Source organism: Mustela nivalis (genome assembly GCF_964662115.1).
Source record: "Mustela nivalis genome assembly, chromosome: 12".
Taxonomy (NCBI): domain Eukaryota; kingdom Metazoa; phylum Chordata; class Mammalia; order Carnivora; family Mustelidae; genus Mustela; species Mustela nivalis.
This window is the reverse complement of record NC_139031.1, coordinates 33,742,556-33,763,344: the sequence shown is the minus strand read 5'-3', so window position 1 is coordinate 33,763,344 and position 20,789 is coordinate 33,742,556.

The following is a 20,789-nucleotide window of genomic DNA, read 5'->3' as shown; positions in this document are numbered from 1 at the left end:
AAATAGAGCAATAAAAGCACAGACCAACACCTTTCAGTTACCCTGTAAGTAACTTCATGGTCAGATTTATCTGGTATACTGAGCAGAAAGCCATTTTCTATCACATAATGAAAATATTTGGAAAACCACTAGAGCAATGAGAGTTATAGAACTCTTAAAACTGTAATTGTCTCATTCCATTATTAGAATGAAAAGTATTTGGAAATGTTTTAGTTTCCAAGTATATGGCAGTGTATCATTTTGAGATTACTAATTGGTATCCCCACCCCTTTTCTTTAGAGACTAAAGTATGATGAAGCCAAAAAAAAAAAAAAGAGAGAGAGAGAGAGAGAGAGAAAGAGAAAAAGGAAAGTCAAAGGTAAAAGAAAAATTTTTTAAAGGAGGTCTTGGCTTTTGAGATTGGTATTCCTTTAGGTGACAGATTAGTAAGCAAAAAGTGTTAACATTCTTAGAATGATCTGGTGTTTATAGAAGAACAATGCTTTCATGGTTTCTTCCCAAAAAAGTCCTAGATGAACTTTATAAAGGAAATAGACACATAAACAACAGAAAATGAGCACCCCTTGCCTGGTAAGGAAAAAAAAACCCTAAATTACGGACACCTCTTAATTTTTTAAATGTTCCTTTTTTAGACATTACTGGCATTTCTTCCCCCTCTCTTCTGCTTTTTGCCTCTTAGATAATTTCACTGCTTGTTAGAGGCTTTGCTACAAAGCAGACAGGCTTAAAACAATGAAGAGATGAGACTGACTTTACCACTTTTTAGCCCATGATAGGATCAGGAACAAGGAAAGACAGCATGAGGGTTATGGATTATGTGTAGATTTCAGTTATCTGAATGATCTGGATGCCCCTTTTCCAGACAATGCAAATTTAATTATGGCTTACTTCATTATTCATCAATAAGTTTATGGGAAAGCCTAGGAAAAAGGTGAGGCATATTCATGAGCCAAGAACTCAGCTGAATACACACACAAAAAAAGGGAAAAAAAAAATCAGCTCAGCATCAGCTTTTATTCAGGAAAAATCCACTTAGAGAAGTTACCTTGAAAGAAGGATAAACACTGGCGGACAAATTGGTCCATCTTGGGACCAGTTTTACAAGATAAGTGAACACTTGTTTCTTTGAATCCAAGAACTGTGCTGCAACCTGACAAATCCTAGGCACAGTGTATCAAACAGCCACAACAGGTTCCTTGGAGATCTCACAAATGACATTTCTTTCCGTGCAACTTGATAAGTATAATTCCCAATCTCCAACTTTTCCTGTATTGCTTCATATCTAATCTAATTCTTTTTTCAAGAATTGTTTTATGCCTCTTAATGTATTGTTGGGAATTTGCTTTTAGGCTCTTGGGTAACAGGGGGAAAATGAATTGCAATCTAGTGGAATCTTGACAATATAACCATTACATTGTGAATGCTACAGCCAACAAGGAAAGTAAAGATGAAGAGAGCAGTGTTTGATTCTGGTAAATTGTTTCCTTCACAGTTTTGCTTTTGTAGAATAAATACACTACATGAAACAGCCGTCTAAGCATAATCTATTAGTCGCTGTACTCAGTGGAAAGCAGAAGTAATTCATTCAATCTTGGAAGAACTTGATATCTCCATGAGCTTCATTTGCAAGAAGAGACGATTATTGTTATTTTGCAAACAATTACTTGATAGTTTAACAAATTATGCTTACTTAGGAAATGCATCCCTGTCATGAGGAAAAACACACACTCTTATAAGGAGAAAATGACTGCTTTCTCATTTCTAGGATCAGAGAAACTACCCACAAAAAAAAATTAATTTCAACTTTGGAAACAATGACTTTTTATGGTTGTTAAGCCTCAGTTATGTGCATAATGTCTAGAAGAATGTGTAGGTACAGTGCAATGGAAAGAAAATAATCTGGCTGTGAATACCCAAACCAATGAATATCAGAAAATATTTTATCATTTGCCCTATCGAGTCACTTGAAGGTTCTTGTTGTGTCAGCCTTGGGTAAGCATCTTGAAGCCTGTTTGCTTTCTGGTCTGCTTCCTTCTCCTTGCTCTCCCCAGCATTGCAGTTGGTCATCTCTGGGCCTCTGCACTTACCCCTAAGTCTTAACTCCACCTAGTTGAAGCTTAGGAGCATTAGTCACAGCTGGAAGTGCTGCAGTCGCTTTTTTTAGTCCTTGCGGAAGAGTGTTTAAATCTTTCCAGTTATCCAAGAGACGTAAGCATAAAGCATTTAGGGAGCTTTCTTGCTAGTAGTGACCACCTCTCAGAGCATATGTCTGGGTTTACCCATAACACTGTCTACTGATTTATCAGCAGTGGGAAAGTCAAAGGAAGAAAATGGACAGAAGAGAGGAAATCTCATCTTGCCGTATAACTCAGACATCAACTAACATTTTAAACATTTAATTAGCACTGTATTTGTAAACTTGTAAAAGGTATTTTAAAGGTATTTTAAAATACCTTTTAAAATTGTATACACATTTAAGGGGAGCACCTACAAATAATATATAAAATAATGAAAGTTTAAGGTGAATAGGGAGCTAAAAATAGTGTCATTTGAGTTCAGTTAGAAATTTATTGAAAAAGTATGATTAGCTTAAAGATCACATATCTGTTTCAATGTAATACTGCTCCAGTAATAATAATGATGGCTAATATTCTAGTTACTATGTGCCTGGAACTGTTTCAAATACTTTATAGGTATTATTTCAAATGGGAAATGAAGTAAATGGTTATTATCTTAAGGTACTAGATCTTAGAGGCTTTAAAATAATGTGCCTTGTATTTCTCTGATGGTTCCTGATGTAGAACCTGATTACTGGAGCTAATGGGACAAAAGGTCAGTTTTTTAAACTCCTGGCTCTATCATTCATATTAACAGATTTCTTTAAAGACTGAAGTCAAAACAAATCCTGTGCTAGTCTTCAGTTGTTCACACTCATCTTTTCAATTCTTGAAAACTTTGTTATTCCAGAGCTGAAGGGAAGAAACAAAAACGCTTAGGTAACTATTCCAACTGGTTAAGCATCTGTAAGTAAATAATTAACATGCTTATGATTCAGTAATTTCATGGCCTGTAGAGGAATGTCGCAGGACCCACCCTGGAATGAGTGTTATTTATGCTCATTTTACTAGATCTTTGACTCTGTGGTCATAGACTACGTCTCCTTTCCCACAACCAGTTGTCAGGACACATGTGTCCCTTGAATTTAAACTGAACACACTGTTCTTGTATCTGTGATCTGCCTAATCTTTCTTATAACATGGAAACTGCTTCTGAGCTGTCTAAAAATCTTTTCAATATCAAGAATTTAACTTGAAATTTCCAACATGTAAGAAGAAGAAATGATGTAAAGACATTCCTTTAGAATATAAAAACAAAGAATATTCATATATTAAATTCCAATGTGGCATATTCTTTGCCTTGGATTTGGGGGATTATCTAGAGATAGAGTAAAATGGCCAGAATGCATTTTTGTCAAATCCTTCATATATCAGACAGAATGACCAGAATGGGTGCTGGGTGCATCTAACGGAAGGAAACACGGATTTTGAATTAAATTTAAAGGAATGGAGATTTATTTTCTTTTCCTGCATAATCTCTCCAAGTTTTCTCAAGAGAATAACTGTAAATTAACTATTTTGATGCGCAAACATTTTTTTTCTTTTGTGAGAGATGTTCATCAGTTTCCAAAACCACTTGTTTGGGGTGTGTACTCATACTATTATTTGTTTTAATCATTTCTGAAAGAAAGAAAAGGCAAATTAAAAAATAAGCAATGAAATTAACCATCATTTTTTCTTCCCACATTGGTTTATTGAATCATGTTGAATTGATAGGATGCTTCTAGCTGCATCTTAAACTTGTTCAAACCATAAAAGAGATTTAGTAAATCATCCTACCTATGCTCTCCTGAGCTGAATCTCTATTTTTGTGACATGCCATGTACTGATTAACTTAAATGTAGGTTAGCAAAACCAATCACAATGCAAGGGGAATGGGTTTTGCTAACTGGTTTTTCTCAGTTTTAGCCCAGCTTAGGAGGTGGGACTAGCATCCCTTTTATCCAAAACATCCCACTCTGGGACACCTGGGTGGCTCAATGGGTTAAAGCCTCTGCCTTCGGCTCAGGTCATGATCCCAGGGTCCTGGGATCAAGCCCTGCATCAGGCTCTCTGCTCAGCAGGGAACCTGCTTCCTTCTCTCTGCCCACCTCTCTGCCTACTTGTGATCTCTGTCTGTCAAATAAATAAATAAAATCTTAAAATAAAAAAAAAACCCACAAAACATCCCACTCTGAAAACATCCTACTCCACAATGAAGGTGGAATAGACTTGGGTAGAGCCATAAGATCCAATACATCTAATACATCTACACTTTTAGTATTGGAAGTTAATTGCTGATAGATTTTTCTCTTCTGTTGCCTCATTATTTTTAAAACAAAGAAAAATATGAATAAATATTACTATAAGATTAGGATCTCTTTGGATCTCTGTGTTTTTCTTTTCCTTTTTCTTTTTTTTAATATTTCATTTATTTGAGAGAAAAAGAGAGACAGAGTGAGCATGAGTTGGGTGAGAGGCAGAGGAAGAAGCCGACTCCCCACCGAGCAGAGAGCCCACTGCAGGATTTGATCCCTGGATTCTGGGGATCATGACCTGAGCCAATGTCAGACACTTAACTGACTGAGCCACCCAGGTGCCCCTGGATCTCTGTGTTTCTTCTACATGTGACTTACGAACAGAAGCACTGACTACCTTTGTTCCAGACTACCTTTTCAAAGAGGTGTATATGGCAGAGAGCATCTCAGGATAAAAGGTAGTGTCTCCTTTTGTGGCAAAATTCAGGTAGGCTTGCTGCGCATTATAAAAGTTTTGGGTTCCCTAAGTTTGGGGTTCCCCAAGCTTGGGATTTCCCTCTTGTGACAGCTTACTGTGTGTTTATGCATCAGTTGGCCTGCTTTGTATTGCTTTATAGAATTAGGGCTTGGGGAGCTGGCACCAATGCTGATACTCTGGTTAGTGCTGGAAAACTAAATAAAGAACTCTGGTTCTTTATCTCTGAACCAGGTGCCTCCTGTCTTCTACCAGCGTCTGTGAACCTATGGCAGGCTAACTTAAGTGTCAGTAAATTTCAGACTCTTCCTGGTTCTCAACAGTCAAATATGATTAATATGTGACACACAGATACCCCACCTATAAAATTTTTTGCAGTAGGTAAGTAAACCTTTTATCCACAGCCAGGGCTATTACACGACAGCTTTGGAACCGTTACTTTGTTTTGTTTTGGTTTGGGGTTGTTTGTTTTATTTTGTTTTTGTTGATTTTTCCTGGATGGCTAGCATTTCCAAGAGACTGCTGCACCAGAAAAATCACTCTGTACCCTTGCAGAATGAATTGTAAATCCAAGGCTCTATTAAGTCCACACCACACCTATTCTATCATTTCATTCTTTGCCTTAAAGAACTAGGCAAAAGAAAAATCCTTGCAATTTTACTCCACATCTGGACTGTCTTCCCAAGCAAAGCCTTAGCAGGACTCCAGGCTTGCTCTAGGTAGTACTTTTTATTTTAGCAATGGAAGCACTTTGGAGCCTACTTTCAGTTTCAGCAGGACCTGCCTCGCTTTGGACGTTCACAGTGCTCAGCATAATCTGTTCAGTCTATTTTAGAAGCAACTGGCCTGGGGTTTGATTTGTACCTGAATTCAACTACTTAAGCTTATTTATAGTTTTGAACGACTGATCTTGCATTTTTGCATTTAATATTCTAACGCTATACAAGTTGGTTTGTGTAGTTAAAATTACTGTGACCATTCTTTCTCAATTAATACAGATTAATTAGATTTGGCTTGCTTATGCTGTAATTCTCTTTTACATAGAACAAAAGTGAAGCAGTTTCTCTTTGGGTCCTTAGATGCTGCCTTCTGGGCTCTTTCTCAGTTTTACTTGTGTTTCTCTTCAGAACAAACTTCCTTTTGGGTTCCTGGTGACTTCGTGCTCTCTCAGTTTTCTCCCTTCAAAATTCAACTTTCAGAAGAACGTATGCAAGTGTAAGTTATTAATAATGTTTAATATTATCCTATTACATCTCTATTCACACACTGCTCCAACCTACCAGCCATAAGCCAGAATTTTGGGGGATAGAATCTTAGATTATAAGTATCAGAAAACTTAGGGAGGAGCTTTCAGGGGCTGGAAGAATATCCCTGGTCACCAGAAACCATACCATGTAACCTCTGTTTCTAACTCCTAGGCTTAAGGCTGGTGAAATAAAATAGTCTCCTAAGTAGATACAAATATTCACAAATATAAATAGGAGAAGGTCTGCCTTTAAAGGGTTCCAGAATACTACAGGAACTAAGGGCAATTTTACTTCTTATTTTAAGCGCTTTATAGGTCACTGACAAACTCTCCTACCAATTAACGGAGTAACCTTTCTGTAATAAGATCTCACCTTGTCTCAATTTTTCCTTCCATAAAATGAAAATACTACTACCTGCTCCTATTTATAGGACAATCAAGATGAAAAAGCTCTGGGTAGGAGTAAAGTATAGTTTTTAGCCGTAGTTCCCTTCTAGGGGAAATGAGCACTCCTCCTGTGGAGAAAAGGAAATAGAGCTTTGCTTTTAGTTTGTGTGGCACTAGCTTATGGCTCCTGTGGACAAGGCAAGCTCGATACTTTCTAGTTTCTTTACAGGAAGCTGTGCGGTGGCCATGCGGGCTCTCTGACCACCAAACAGTGGGAACACTTGCTCTTAAAATTGAGAAGTCAGCTTAGGATAATTTCACGGACAACGTGTTCTGCCATGTCTTGAGTACTCAGTAGATAGCGTGATTCCGTTATCGGCAAAGATCAATGACAAGTAGGAAATTGATCAGTTCAGAGGTCTGCACCTTCATTGAGGTCATCTCATCACTGGAGCGACAGCGCAGTATAAATGTGTCTGCTGAGACTCACGTTCCGGATAAACCGTCTGTTAGCTGTGTGCCCTGGGGCAAGCCACCCAACCGCTTTGTGTCCCCGTTTCACCCCCCAGAAGTTGAGAATGAGAGCAAGTACCTCAGACAACTGTCATGAGAATCAAAAGAATTAGCGTATATGAAGTCCTCAGGACACAGCATAATATAAATGTTTGTTAAACAGCAGTAATTGAAAAAGCAACAGTGAACCATGGGTAAAGAGATGGAAAGTTTGAATATGAACCAGATTCCTGAGGAAGTATAGTTGTAAAAGATTTTTTAAATAGGGCGCCTGGGTGGCTCAGTGGGTTAAGCCGCTGCCCTCGGCTCAGGTCATGATCTCAGGGTCGTGGGATCGAGGCCCACATTGGGCTCTCTGCTCAGCGGGGAGCCTGCTTCCCTCTCTCTCTCTCTGCCTGCCTCTCTGTCTACTTGTGATCTCTCTCTGTCAAATAAATAAATAAAATCTTTAAAAAAAAAAGATTTTTTAAATAAAAAGACATTAATAGATAAACCTTTATTGATGCTTATAATGAAACCTAGTCCTCCTTCTTTAGTTTACAAGAAGAAAGAAAATTTATATTAGAGACATTTACTATATAGTACTTCTGAATGTAATAAAAATGAACATAAAATATTTTAAATTTGTTGATAATGCTCATATTACTCTCATATCTTTGATCAGAATGAGATAATTTCCAATTTCACATACCTATTATTGTGCCACATAGACTACAAATGCCCAGTAAATCCATAGATGTTCATGGCCACTCATGCAGAAATGAAATATTTAACTACAAAAATATCTTGTATTGGGGAAGCTATTTGCTGGCATCTCTTCCTCTGATATTTGGAGAGCATGCAAAATGATTTATGCACAGAAACTTGAAGGAAATGCTCCTATAGTGACTTTTAGAATATTTTGAGAATACTGCTAATACATATTTTAAAAGCGCTTTCTGCTGTGACTTTTTTTCTTTTTCTTTTTCCTTTTTTTTTTTTATCACGTAAAAGCACATGGGGCAAGCTCATCCTCTGGAGAAACTCCTTAGCTCATCTTATCAAAAACAATAAGAGGACATGGTTGTCCACTTTTTTATAAGAAAGTAGACAAAATGTGCTGTATATTAATTATGGTTATTAATTTAACTTTTGTTAGAGGAAAGATTAATTATAATGCTTTTCTTATAGAACAGCCCTTCATTACTTTTAACTAACACTACACATTTGCATTGTAGAAAATTATTTTGGTTTAATAAGAGCAGCTATTAAAAGAAGTTAAGCATTTGTTTTGTATCTAAAACTAACTAGAGGTGTCCCTTTTTGTAAGAAAGTCTAATACAGGAACGTTCATACTTGTAAAAGTGGTGTACTGGGGGTGACAACTTGTATTTCAAGTATTATTGGGTTTTGGTAGTGTTGGTTTTCCGCCCCCCACCCCCCGCAAAAAGTTTTCTTTAAATAGTAGTTCTTCTATTCATATCAGCAATCATTGCAGACCAGTCTTTTCAACAAAGAAATCCAATCCTATGTGTAAGGTGTCACTGCTGAATCAAGTTCAGTCTCAGTCATGTGTAAAATTATAATGTAAGTGAGTGGGCAATTTTGATTTACCAAAACTGAATTTGTATATTACATGTATAGAGTAAAATGAAGAAAGTTCATTTCACGTTCCTTTAAAATCAAATTTTAAAGAGAGACAGAATGTTGGGATGGCTGAAGAACTCAGAGATCTTGGACAGAAAGTGACTTATCTGAGGTTGCACCTCAGGGCATAATTAGTATTAGTGTTAGAAATTACATGAACTTCAGTAACCAGATGTGTGGGGGGTTTTACATAATGAGATGATGACTTTGTTTTTTGCATGCTAAAAAAAAAGAAAAAAACTGATACCAAAATTTTGGTGAAGTGATTAATAAGTGTCCATCCTGACAGGTCGCGTGGTAAAAACAATTTCTCACCTGGCTAAGCGAGAGCTCGTTAGAACCCAACAACATGATCACAGTTACCATTATTAATGATAGCTGAACTAAACTACATACCTGTGGGCTAGCACAGTTAAGTTTTGCTTTATCAAGTGATAATTCATTCTATTCCAAGTGGTTGAGATATTTCTCATTTTTCTTGAGCTTCATTCCAAGATAGCGTAGAATTCCTTTTACGCTCACAAGACTGCCTCAGCTCTTGAAGAAATTTTAATTGGCACACCTAAACAAGGAAAGTGAAACTATATGTCTGAAAAAGTGATATTAGAAACCAGTATTATTTTGTGTTTTGTGTAAGGCTTAATAGGAATCTGTTCTCTTTTGAGACACCTATGGTCACCATAGTTTTGCAACCCCAAATCACAATACACAGTCTTAAAATATGAGGTCAGCTTGTTTCCAGGCGTAATCAAAATTATGAATATCTAGCATGGATGCTAAAAAGAATATTTCTAGATAGAATATTGTCCATAATCATTTTGTTATATTTTCTCAAAGAATGGGTATACTACACATGGTAGGCCTAAAGGTAATTACTATGAGATCAATTTTGCTAGTAATGTTGACTTATTAGGAAAATAGTTTAAAAATTGTGATATTTAACTCTAGTTTTTTTCCCCAATTGTTACTTAATTTTTTCCAGAAATAGTTTAAGATATTCTATAGATGGTTGCCAGTTTGTTTGTCTACCTAGTCTTTTTAGAATGCCGTTTGATTACTTAATTACAATAGGATCGTTTATAGGATAGAATTAAAAAATAGAATTGAGGATTTGGTAATCCAAAGTAAGCCACTGAAACATGATAAAAATGGGAAGAATGGGGAAGCTTAAAACAGTAGAAATGATTTGACCATTTGCTTCTTTCCAGGACTAAGGCCAATATTATAAGTGGGATATATGCATATCCTAGCTGGACTGGTATTTCTCAGTGGAATCGATTATTATATGAATTGTTAGGTATGCACTGAGTGTTTGTAGTAGATTTTGTTATTGTTTTCAGTTATTCGCTCTCCGATTTCCCAAAATATTACATACCCTTACCATTGCCATGAGATAGTAACTTTCTATGAGAAGGTCATTCTTCCCCACCTCATATTTGTTTTTTGTTTGTTTATTTGTTTTTAAAGATTTTGTTTATTTATTTGACAGAGATCACAAGTAGGCAGAGAGAGAGGAGGACGCAGGCTCCCTGCTCAGCAGAGAGAGAGCCCAATGCGGGACTCTATCCCAGGATCCTGGAATAATGACCTGAGCCCAATGCAGAGGATTTAACCCACTGAGTGACCCAGGTGCCCCTGTTTGTTTGTTTTTTTCCCAAGTTTTTACCTCATTGTTCTTTGACTTGGCCATATGATTTGCTTTTCACAGTGAAGTGAGCAGTAGAGCTCTGTGCCACCATCAAGCAAGATAGAATAGGTACCGTGTATTAAAGTTCTTGCTCTCCTTTACCTCTGTTCAAAGAACGGCATACCACAGCTGCGGGTTGCTCTGTCATCGTGGGTTCTTGAATGAAGATGGTGCATGAGATGAGGGCAGAGCTGCAAGCAGCCACACAGGCTAAACTTTGTAGCTATTTTGGAATGATTTATTACTGCAGCAAAACAAATTCTTAAATACATGCAGAATTTCCTTTTAAATATTGTGGGAGCCAGTTTCTGGGATAGCTCATACTGATGATGCATCTTGTCTCCTCGTGTTTATTCCGAGGGTATCCCCCTTCCACAATTTAATAGAATTGAACTAGATCACCTATAAGGTATTGCAGAAAGAAAATGATGGGACTCTCATAGAAGAGCTTGCCACTCATATTTGGCTCATTCTTGGTTCACTCATTATGGGAGGAGGTCAGCTGCCATGTCACAAGGACCCTTAAGCAACCCTATGTGAAAATGGACAGTGTACTGTTAGTGTACCCTAACAGTGGTCAGTGCCTATGTGCCAGTCATGGAGAGGAGTCATCTTGGAAGGTCATCCTCTGGCCCCCAGGGTAACATCTTGACTTCAATCTCATCAGAGACCCTGAGTCAGAACCATCTAGATGTACTTTTCATAATCCACAGAACTCCTGATGCACAGAAACTGTGACATAATGAATGCTTTGGGGTTTTTTTCCTTCAGTCACTAAATTTTTATGTAATTTGTTATATGACTGTAAATAACTCGTAAAAATGATATCTCAGGAGACTTCCACTTCTGGGTGTGTAGTAGTACTTTCCAGGAGATCTGTGCTATAGCCAAGAACAGGCCTAACATAATACAGAAGACATCTGCCTGTGGTCACTGGAGAGCCACTCGGCCAAGGATTAAAATGCCAAGATTCTAGAGGGAAGGGGCAAGTGAGTTTATACCATTCAGCCCATCTTTCCCTGGAAGAATTAGAAGATTCGGGGCACAGAGCAAAGGTCTGAGAACCTGATCTTCTTTAAGCAGAGAAAATAAGGAAACTGGGTTTGGTGTTGTGGTGCTGCAGTGCTAAAAAGACTTGAGAATCATAGATCATAGTGAGCAGGGATCAAGGAGGACTGAGCCTGACACTTAGCTAATTCTCTCTCAAGGCATTTGTCAGAATGTGAAGTTGTGTGAGGCAGCAGGCTAAGTAAGGACACAGCAACTTTCTGTACAGCAGAGTGGAATTTGGGGCAAACTGTGATGTGCGGGAGACAAAGATAAGGGGTGAATACCTGGAAGGGAAGGGGCTCTGGGAGACCATGAGGCTCTCAGGTAGGATTCCTGGAAGGCTGCCTTAGGAGTTGAAGCAAACCCCAGCTAGAGGGCACATTACCAAAACTTCCACACAGACTCAACTCAGTCCATCTCGTAAACGGATTGAGGGGATAAAGAAAGCCTCCATTTTGTCTTCCTAGCTGAGAAAGAAAAAACCATCAAGGGCCTCTGTCATTTTTTGTGAAAATGGCATTCAACTTAAAAAAACTACCATGCATATTAAAAAATCCAAGAGAAAAGACCCACAATAAAAGTAGACTCCAAATGATCCCAATACTTGAATTAGACAAGAGAGTGCTCTGCAGCGGGAACTGGCCTAAGGACTCTAAAAGGATTTTTCTTTTCTCCTTCTCTGTGAAACTTTCTGTTTTCTATGTAAAGTGCATCTCCTCCTCCAAGCAGATGGTCACACCACTCATTCTGATAATCTTCAGAGCACTAACCACCATTTAAAATCCTTACATTTGTGCATATGTTTACTTGATTTCTGTTTGTGTCCACAATATGTAAGTGACATTTTCTCACTTGGAATCAAGGTACAGTACTAGTTAAAAATACAGATTCCTAGTCCCCAGACTAATGGCTCTGGGATGTGGCCTAAGAATCTATCTTTTTGACAGTCATCCAAAATGAAACTTACGCCAATATAAATATAATGACCACTATCAAATGGTGGCTTTTATTTTAAGACATCTATTTCTCAAATTTATTTTCTATGGTTTAGATTTTATGTGGGCTAGGCAAAAAGATTTAGTCAAGTAATAAAATGATTAAGGTAGATTAAGAGAAAAATTTACAAATTTAAATTGAGATGCATTATAAAATAGTAGGCATTCAGCTTTCTTCCCAGAGCTTTAAAATGCTATGAATCAGACAGTAATAGAAATAAAGAAATTATTTATTTATTATTTATATGCTACTGCCTTCTGATGAATGCAAGATACTTATTCATTCTCTTATGGGATATTTTCACAACATATTCTACTTATATTTTGAGATGACAGATGAAGGGATAAGTGTTCGAAGTACCTACTGGTAGATCTAATTCTCAAGTAAAAGACTGATACTGTAAAACAGAAGATTCACATGTCCTTTTCCTTTTTGATTTTTTTTTCCCTGTTTCTGCTAAATTCAATTTTCTGAGAAATGACTGGGTCCCAGTGAATGAAACCAGAGTCGTAACTGTTCCCAAAGAGTTTACATTCTGATGCAGGGAGAGACAATAATCAATAAAATCACAAATAAACACACAGTTATAAATTGACTTCATCTATGGTGAATTGTCTAATTTTTTTTTATCAACTCCATCTGACAGAAGTGAACCCAAAATAATCAGGGCTTTCCATTACCACAGAAATTACTACAGAGATTGTCAGCTCCATATTTTGTTTTGACTGGGTTTAATATTTATCTCCTAAAAGTGTCATGTTTCTCTCTCTCTCTCACATAATTTATCTGTAAGAACATCTGTTGTGTGTGTGTGTGTAACATCTATGAAAAGATTAATTTGACAAAAAGGCTTTGGAAATAGCTAAAAACAGCAATAATCCTGTAGGACATGATCAGCCAGTGATGTGGTTAGAAATGACCATACGTATTCCTCAAGGGTCTCATGGGTTGAGCATGTTATCCAGCTGGAGACTGAAGCAGGAGTCTTATTTTCCGTTCTGGGTATTTCCAAGATTCTGTTAGCTTTTCCAAATGGGGAATTTCGCCAGTCAATTTGAAGCAGGTCTTCTGAAAATAAGGTGACAGAATCTTCTCATGGGTGAAGGGGTCACTGTTTGTGTCTGCACAACTGAAAAACACAGTTAAGAAGAAGCTTAAAGCCTTCTGTGAACTTGAGCAGCCAACCTGAGGAATTTCTACTTTAACAGAGGTGTGAACTCATTTAAATGTTGTGGAAGCAACGATTTGTATTTTTAAAATTTGCATCCATTGGTTGATCAAATAAGAAAACTAGGAGAGGGGCGCCTGGGTGGCTCAGTGAGTTAAAGCCTCTACCTTCGGCTCAGGTCATGATCTCAGGGTCCTGGTTTCCAGCCCCACATCGGGCTCCCTGCTAGGCGGGGAGCCTGCTTCCCCCTCTTTCTCTGCCTACTTGTGATTTCTGTCAAATAAATAAACGAATTCTTTAAAAAAAAAAAAGAAAGAAAGAAAACTAGGAGACTCGGGCTTTTTTCCATCTTCATTTCTTTCCCTAATAATAAACCAGAGGGGGCAGGTACACCCAAATGACGATGTATGCATGCCATGGGGACGCTCTGTCTCTGAACCTATCAGTGGTGACCATCCTGACCCTATTTCACATCCCACCCACACTGTCTATACCGTGGGATGCACTCCTTCCCCTGCTCAACTCAGAACATGCACCCGAAGTGCTAAGTTTTGGATATTCAGGAAAAGCACTGGGAGGAAGGTATGTGGTATTTCTGTGTCAGCTAAGACAAAAGACGGGACACATCCCGTCAGCTGGCATTGACTCGAGTGTTCTCGGCTGCTTCTGATAATGGGACGTGAAGGCAACAGTGAAAGCTAGGTGGGGGAGAAGTCGAGTTTTACAAATCTACAATTAAAGAATTTGAACCTGTCAAAGCACCTTTCAAACTTTCTCATATCCTGCTCCCCAAGTTCCAATCCCAGAGGAGGACCAGCTGGAGCGCGAGGCCCCGCTGCCCATTGTTTGTAGTGGGTGCAGGGAATCGGGGTTTGGCAATTTGTATCCCTCCCTGTGATGTGCAGTGCGGCATTTGTATAATTTATTTCTTCATACATATTTCATTATTATTAATCATCATAAATAAGTAAGTTGCATCTTTTAATGACATGGGGGTTGAAGAAATAGACTGTGTCAGTGGGCGACAGTGCTACACGGTCATCATTAGGGGGATTTATTATTTTGGGAAAAAAGCAAGTTAAAAGACTCAGCTCCAGTCGTCAAAAGTGCAATTTGAGGTTTATTGTGCAAAAACCTAAAGTGGAAACAGTTCTTCTGAAACTGTTTAACATACATGTAATTCAAACAACCTTCTTTACAAGGCCTTCAGTGCATTCATGCTAGTACAACAAAGTTCCCTGCCCAAGTTATTCCTTTCAAGCTTCATAGTCAGAGCACAACATGAATACCTTGGCCATAGGAACTCACTGATGCAGCAAACACCGAGCTCTGGATCCCTCCTGCAAATAGCAGGATTCTGGGGAAGCCTCCTTTCGCTCCCTTCAGAGGCAATTAATGATTTTGAATACACCTGGAGATGATTAATTCTGGGAGCAACCTCCAAGCTGCAGGTCACATTTCACTTTGGTCTGGAAAGAAACCAAATAAAAGAGAGATTTAGAAATGGAGGCAATTTTTATTCTAATATTTTTGCCTGCAAACTGTTCTAGCTTCCTTTGGCAAAGAAATAAAAATTTCCAGTCTGGGGAACTTCAATGTGTCACATGAATATTACATTTTTACCTCAATTTTAGCCATTTCAAACAGGAAAAAAAAGAGAGAGAGAGAGAGAGAGAGCTCAAAGAAGAGCCGGTGCCAGGCAGGGTGGTTTGGTTCTCCGGAGCTTCCGTGGAGAGATGGTCACAGTGGAAAGAGGGCCAGTGCACATCAAGGCGTACACTCTTTTCAAGGCTGCTGTATGATCACTGACTCGTAATCCCACAAGCTCAGCATGGTCTCAGGTACTTTTGATTTCTGGTTTGGGTCATAATTGAAGAATGGACAGAATATATCATCAGTTTTGTAAGGTGACTTCAAACTCTTTAAAAAAAATGGCCCTCTCACTTAAAATTTAAATACATATTTCTTAGTGCACTGTATAATAGGATTTACTCTAAATCAATGCTCTCAACCCTGGCTGCACATTTAAATCCCTAACGGAGCTTTTAAAAAAGTTGGGAATGTCCAGTCACACCCAGTATCTGATTTTAATTGATCTGAGGTGAGGCTCAGAAAATTTTTAAAAGCTTTCTGGATGATTCTAATGTGCAGCGGGGTTGAGAACAACAGCTCTAAATACTTAGTTAAGTATGGAAATTATCATGATTATTTTTCTAAGTACATGTCATGTTTTAGCTTATGAAACTGAGGAAGGGCACTCACCGATACAATCTAGTGCAACATCTCCAGTCCCAGTTTGGAAAGTTTAGAGAGAGTGATTTTTTTGCACATTTTTTTTCTTTATTCTCTCCCTTTCTTAGTGTTTTGTTTTCTTTTTCCTCATCTCTCCAATACACACACACACACACACACACACACACCCCGGCATACACAAACATTTATGGTGTTGTAACTGTACCTTTTTCCCTCCCTTAGGAATATATTATCTCTGATATTGCCTTAAGCTTCTGCTGGGATAACCAAAAATTTGTAGAGCATCATGTAATTAATCAGGATATGGGCAAAAATATCCTACCACATGACAAATGTAGATGGAGATCAAATTTTTTTACAAACCAGTGCCATACACAATACTGATATTCCTATCTAGTGCAAAGTAAGGAATTGAAGTAGATATCAAAGCAAAACAACTCAATATTTATTTACCTAAAAATAATACTGAGTTATAATGAACATGGGTACTTTTATTCGGTTATTTAGTATATTTTTAAGCAAATTAAATGACCAGAAGTAATACTGATAGCCAAAGCAAAGTGAAGGGTGAAAGATAATGTCTAGTTCATATTGAAGGAGAAAAATTAACTTTCTAGAATCAGAGAGAAGGAAAATCCCGTGGAAGTCATCAGGTCCACGTGCCTGTACTTTCCAGACAGGGATATCGAGCCTATGAGAATGAACAGTCTTTCCCTTGCTATCTCTTTGGTTCTATTAAGAGCAAAGGCAACTAGCTTCTCTAACAGACAAAAGTAGAACCTGAAAGCGGAGAAGTTTAGAGTTAAGTAAGTTATTCTATTCTGAGTCCAAATTAAAGGATATCCAAATGGCTTTGTCACTAAATTGTGTACCTGTGATAGATTTTATACTGAATAAGGAGAAAGTGAATATAGATATTTGAGGATGTTAATATCAACAAAATTAGAAGTATTTGAAAATTTTACTACCCGTGATGTATGAATGTGTTACTGTGTAATTATCTGGAGCTCTGTACCTTGAAACAGAGTGAAGGTAAGTGCCTGTGATTAGGCCCCATTATACATATGAAACCTATTACGACACATCTGATCACAAAATGGGTTTATAGTAATAAATACTTTTATCAAAAAATGCATACTAAAAGTAAATATTTGATTTAAAGACTACAATGGTAAAATATATTTAATCACAAATATGTTAAATAGATTCTGTCCTCTGACAAATACTAAAATAAAAGCAAGAGATGTTTGATATATGATCATATGCTGATTTTTTCCCCTTTCATTAATACTAAATGCTCAAGAGTATTGTACTATATTTCACCCTCTAATTGAACATTTTAATGTCCAAATGACAGAAACTTCAAATATATTGTTACCATAGTGAACATTATTTAAAATATTTTAAACACCATGCATATCCAGGCAAAGGCTTTTATTCAACACCATGAATAAAAGATACATTCGTATTTGCCAGTGAGATTTGGGCAAAGAAGATTAAAACTGCTGAAAGACATTGTTTTTTGGTGCTCCAGAATATAGCCAGAAATGCTTAAAAGGCCCTAATCAAATGGTCCTCGTCTTAGAGGGCTAAATAAGATATCAAGATAAGGTTGAAAATTTCCCCATTCTCCATGATACAAATACTGAAATACTCTGGGAAATTCTGGATTTAATTGATGTCTGGCACCTACTCAGTCATGAATTATTTACATGGATCCTTGTAATAATCTAGGTAAAGATACGGCACCAGAGCCCTTTGAGAGGGCTTTCGATTAAGGTAGAAGCGGCTCCGTATTCCTGGTTCCTGTAGTTTGGAATAGAACGTTGAGCCCATTCTGAAATAATCCCAGCAGCCCAAGGGAGGGCTGGAACAAACCTGGCTTTTGGGAGGAATTATAGCAGAGTCACCAAGAGACAGGGCTTTGGGATTCTACAGATCTGAAGCCTAGTTTGAACCCTAGTTCCTTTACTAATAGGCTTTAAGATAATTGGCTAAATTATTTAATCTCACTACAATTTGGTTTTCTTTTTCTTTTCTTTTTTAACATTTTACTTATTTATTTGACAGAGATCACAAGTAGGCCGAGAGGGAGGCAGAGAGAGAGGAGGAAGCAGACTCCCTGCTGAGCAGAGAACCTGACCAGGGGCTCCATCCCATGACCTGAGCTGAAGGCAGAGGCCTAACCCACTGAGCCACCCAGGCACCTTACAACTTGGTTTTCTAGTCGATTAAAGAAAGGTAGCATTCAATTTGCAAGGTTATTGTGAGGAAAAAATGAGATCACCTCTGTAAAGGGCTTCCATACAGCGTCAGGCACAGAGTGAATGCACGACACTTTTACTCCTTCAGTGAGTGTTGAGCTCTGGATCAGTAGGGTAGGCTACATAATCTGTAGGCCCCAGGGGAACATAAAACTGTGGGCTACCTTGTTCAAGAAATGGGAAAAAGTGCCATTAAATATAAAGCCTTTTTCTTTTAGTGATCTCTTTTTTGAGGTATCATGGGTTTTTCCTTTTGCTTTTGTAATTTATTGTTCTAAGTAAGAAAAAATACAAACTTTAAATGATTAGCATTCATTTTTATATTGTACCAGATTTTTTTTTTGTAAGATTTTATTTATTTATTTGACAGAGAGAGACACAATGAAAGAGGGAACACAAGCAGGGGGACTAGGAGAGGCAAAGCAGGCTTCCCACTGAGCAGAGAGTCCAATGGGGGGCTCAATCCCAGAATCCTGAGATCAGGACCCAAGCTGAAGGCAAATGCACAATGACTGAGCCACCCAGGGGCCCCGGATCATTCCAGTTTTAAATGAAAATATAAGCTCATTTAACTAGCATCTGGATTCACTAAAATTACACCATTCATAATTTACAGCTCACACATGCATATATGCATTCTGTTCCTATGGAACAGAAGACCTTGCACAAAAGTAACATGATGTTTTTATTTCATTTCTTAGTATGTGTACATTCCACCAACATTCTCCACCTTTGTCCTGAGTAAGGAAGGACTGAACGGAAAAAGAACTGTGGATAACCCTTTTTTCCTCTTTCCTCATACATGGCATTTTCTGTATAACTGATGGGCTAGGAAAGTAACAGGAGTAAGAAAGAACTTCCTGGGTCCTTCATACCTCACAGAATGCCACTGTTCTTTGCAGTTTTGAATCAAGTTCTGGCTTGAATAGGAAGCATGGCCTCTTAGGGCTCTCCACTCCCCACTTAGTCATGAATGTAACGTACTTGCCTTGTATTAATTTTAAGTCTTACTGAATGCCTATACATGTAGGTCCGTCAGATTTCTATACTCATGGGGCATCACAAACACAGCATGAGAAGGGGGCAGCAAAGAAAAGAGGACATGTATACTGAGTGCATTTCCTCAGCTCATGTGTATACTCCATGTCCACTTATAAGACACAAGCTCCAAGATGAAATTATCAGTCTCTAGATGGTGACAGTGGAGTGTTAAACCAGGCGGAAGGCCAAGTACAGTTACACAGGTTGTGCATCCACAAAGTCAGCCCTGTTGATCAGGCATGTTTTACATGCTGAGATACTGTGCTGAACACTATAGGCCATGCTGTTGCTTCACTGAGCTTACAAGGAAATGGACAGATAAATAAAGATAATTCAGAGAGTGACAAGTATAATTAAGAAGGTAAAATACGAAAATGTCGATTGTTGCAGATCACTGCTCACATGGGCATTTTAGATAAGGTCATTAAAAAAGACTTTTCTGGGGAGCTGACATTTGAGCTGAGATCTACATGACAAAAGGTGCTAGACTAAAGAGATCTGGGTGGGGCGCAGGGAGGCGTTCCTAGTGGAAGGAACAATCACCAGGTTTCTAAGGGGAGAGCAAACTTGGTGAGTTGCATTGCTGCTCCTGGTGCTGAGTATGGCTTAACCAAGGGTCTGGAATAAGCACCCAGGCCTCTGGCACTTGGCTACTCAGAGTGGGCTCCCAGGGCCAGCACCATCAATATCACCTTGGAGACTACTGTAAATGCAAGAATTTTGTCTCCCTTCCCGTACCTACCGAAAGAAATCTCCATTTTTAGCAAGACCCCCAAGTGATTTGTATGTGCATGGAAGTTTTAGAGGCACCGAGGTAGGGAACCAATGTGGCTGAAATCTAATGAATCAGTGAATAAGTTTGGAGTTTAGAAAGTCAAGGCCAACTCTTATAGACTTTATCTACCAGAAAAAAAGGAGTTTAGGCTTTGTTCTAAATGTGACGGGCACTATGGGAGACTTTTAAAGGGGAGTGCGGTTGGTGGCAATGAGGGTTTTCAAGGTTGAGAAGCAATAGAAAGGGTAGGGAGGTGATGAATGAGGTGTGCGAACAATTTACCACTTTCCTGTCACTGAAGTTTTCTCACTGGTGGCAAAGTCATATAGAATAGCCATATAGCTCACCCAGCGACCGCGTCATGGTCCTACACAGAGACTGCCAACAAAATGCGTAGCGTGTTGTGCCACTGTGTTGCTCCACATTTCTATTTCTCCCTCTTCTCCTGGCTAAAACTTCTTCCACAGCATACACCACATTTTACACCCTAATATTTATTGGAAATACAGTACATGTGTGTTGATTGGAGTCCACTGAGAAAGTGCGAGCTCGGGGCGCCTTGGTGGCTCAGTCTTTAAGCGGCTGCCTTCGGCTCAGGTCATGATCCCAGGGTCCTGGGATCGACCCCAGGTGGGCTCCCTGCTGGGCAGGAAGCCTGCTTCTCCCTCTCCCACTCCCTGCTTGTGTTCCCTCTCTCACTGCGTCTCTTTCTGTCAAATAAATATATAAAATCTTTAAAAAGTAAAGTGTGAGCTAAAGAAACAGGAGTTCAGGACATTCTTACAGGATGCTGGTCTGTCCTCTGCTCTCCTTCATCTGCTCATACTTTTGAGAACTGCACCCTAAATAACGGCAGTAGTAGGAAAGAGTCTTCAAATGGTTGAATGTGCAACTCTTTAGCTGAGTAAGAGTTTATGTTTAATTTGTTAAAGCTTTTTATTTTTTATTTTATGT